The sequence below is a fragment of the Oncorhynchus mykiss genome, chromosome 16 (assembly GCF_057628025.1).
Source record: "Oncorhynchus mykiss isolate SJ-2025 chromosome 16, ASM5762802v1, whole genome shotgun sequence".
Taxonomy (NCBI): domain Eukaryota; kingdom Metazoa; phylum Chordata; class Actinopteri; order Salmoniformes; family Salmonidae; genus Oncorhynchus; species Oncorhynchus mykiss.
Genome location: NC_143037.1, coordinates 53,372,501 through 53,375,000, shown reverse-complemented (window position 1 = coordinate 53,375,000; position 2,500 = coordinate 53,372,501). Strand labels below are relative to the sequence as shown.

At 43.6% G+C, this 2,500-nt stretch overlaps 1 protein-coding gene across 2 annotated transcripts in view; it reads right to left on the bottom strand.

The window, feature by feature from the left end:
* The window catches only part of LOC110492210 (plexin-A1), a 306,350-nt gene that overhangs the window by 121,836 nt on the left and 182,014 nt on the right, over positions 1-2,500 (bottom strand). The gene's annotated exons all lie outside the window — the stretch shown is intronic.

Sequence of the window (2,500 nt, the reverse complement as noted above, 5' to 3'; positions counted from 1 at the left end):
CAGAAGCTGCTGAGAGTTGATCTGCTCAGATCATCATTCTAGAGTTCAGACACACTTAAATTAAATCAAATCAAATGTTATTTGTTACATCCACATGTTTATCAGATGTTACTGCGGTGTAGTGAAAGGCTCGTTCTTACTTCTTAATACGTAGTTCCTGTCCTGCTGCCTCTGGTTATGAAACTGACAGGGCCATGATTCCTTTCCTACTCTGAGATCCTGGGTATCTGCTGCTGATTAAGTTGGGAAGAGGAGATCCCAGAGCTAATCAAACCAGAATGTTCCAGTGAGGAGGAACGTTTTAGTACCCTACTTCAGAGAGGAGGAACGTTTTAGTTCCATACTTCAGAGAGGGGGAACGTTTTAGTTCCATACTTCAGAGAGGAGGAACGTTTTAGTTCCATACTTCAGAGAGGAGGAACGTTTTAGGTCCATACTTTAGAGAGAAGGAACGTTTTAGTTCCATACTTCAGAGAGGAGGAACGTTTTAGTTCCATACTTCAGAGAGGAGGAATGTTTTAGCACCATACTTCAGAGAGGGGGAACGTTTTAGCACCATACTTCAGAGAGGAGGAACATTTTAGCACCATACTTCAGAGAGGAGGAACGTTTTAGCACCATACTTCAGAGAGAAGGAACGTTTTAGTTCCATACTTCAGAGAGGAGGAACGTTTTAGCACCATACTTCAGAGAGAAGGAACGTTTTAGTTCCATACTTCAGAGAGGAGGAACGTTTTAGTTCCATACTTCAGAGAGGAGGAACATTTTAGTTCCATACTTCAGAGAGGAGGAACGTTTTAGCACCATACTTCAGAGAGGAGGAACGTTTTAGCACCATACTTCAGAGAGGAGGAACGTTTTAGCACCATACTTCAGAGAGGAGGAACGTTTTAGTTCCATACTTCAGAGAGGAGGAACGTTTTAGTTCCATACTTCAGAGAGGAGGAACGTTTTAGTTCCATACTTCAGAGAGGGGGAACGTTTTAGTTCCATACTTCAGAGAGGGGGAACGTTTTAGTTCCATACTTCAGAGAGGAGGAACGTTTTAGCACCATACTTCAGAGAGGAGGAACGTTTTAGCACCATACTTCAGAGAGGAGGAACGTTTTAGCACCTGTGAGGACAGCTTGTTAATGCTCTAACCGCTCAGTTTAATGCACCTCCCTGGTCAACAGCAGGCTGCTACCATAGCAACAAAACCAGATAGTGGTTGGTTTAAGGAGCCTGGGCTAACCAAGCTTAGCCTTGGGTTAAAGACAATGTCCCAGCTATTCAGGAAGAACGTCCCGTAGTTAGTCTATTCTTCTGGTAAGCTCATTGATGGGAGAAAGAACACTTACTTTTCAAATGTACACATTCTCGCACTAACTCAGCACCTAACAGGATAGAACACACATTCGATTATGCGAGGAAGCACACATGCAGGCAAATCAACTCCAAACCGGAGTCACGTTGATCCTCTCAACTATATTAAGACGTCCGCCTCACAAATCAGATTTCAGTCAGCTGATACTTCCTCCCTTCTTTCTTTGAAAGAAGAGAGAACCAACTCCACATCAAACAGAGACCTTCAAATAGCTGCTATTAATTGCCTGTGCTGACAGAGCTAACGTTTCTCCACTCTAGTCTACCATACCTGAATCAATACCCCCATCGTCTCTTCATTACAGCAGTCTACTCTCTATGTAAGCCCTGTGATGGCCAATGAGTCACATTATGTCACCATTTTACTCTGCTATACAGGACAATAAAACATGTATTTCTACTTTTCTTTTTTCCCCCTGTAAATCAGGGGACATGACATCAGTCAGAACCCGTGCAAAGATTCAGTACATTACAAACGAGACCATCTCCATGACAGCTGGGGTCAAGGATGATCCTACATCAAGTCGATTTAACATTCTTCTCCTGAGAAAACTTTAGTCCTGCGTTGGTCTAACCTAGCTCTCCTCTGCGTGTCTTTATTGTCAGAACAACAGAGAGGAACTGCCGAGGTATAAATCTAATGCATGCTGAGCAGAATGTCTCTCCTCGCAGCTGAACGGACAGTTTTATGTTTCTCTCCGGTCCCAGCGTTTACAGTGGGGAGATGTACGATGGGCTATCTGGAACTTTTAATGAACTGCCTGTGAATATGGGGAATGGTAAATTGTTCTGTCAGCTTGGGAAATTGAGTTTTGATGTTTGAGGCACAGCACAGGCCTTCCACAATGGCATTTCTATTATCCAATGAGGAGAGACAAATAGAGAAAATGAAGGAGGGGATAGGTAGGACAAACAGAGTGCTTCTCTCTCTCTCTCTCTCTCTCTCTCTCTCTCTCTCTCTCTCTCTCTCTCTCTCTCTCTCAATCTTTCTCTCTCTCTCTCGCTCTCTCTCTCTCTCTCTCTCTCTCTCTCTCTCTCTCTCTCTCTCTTTCTCTCTCTCTCTCTCTCTCTCAATCTTTCTCTCTCTCTCTCACTCTCTCTCTCAATCTTTCTCTCTCTCTCTCTCAATCTTTCT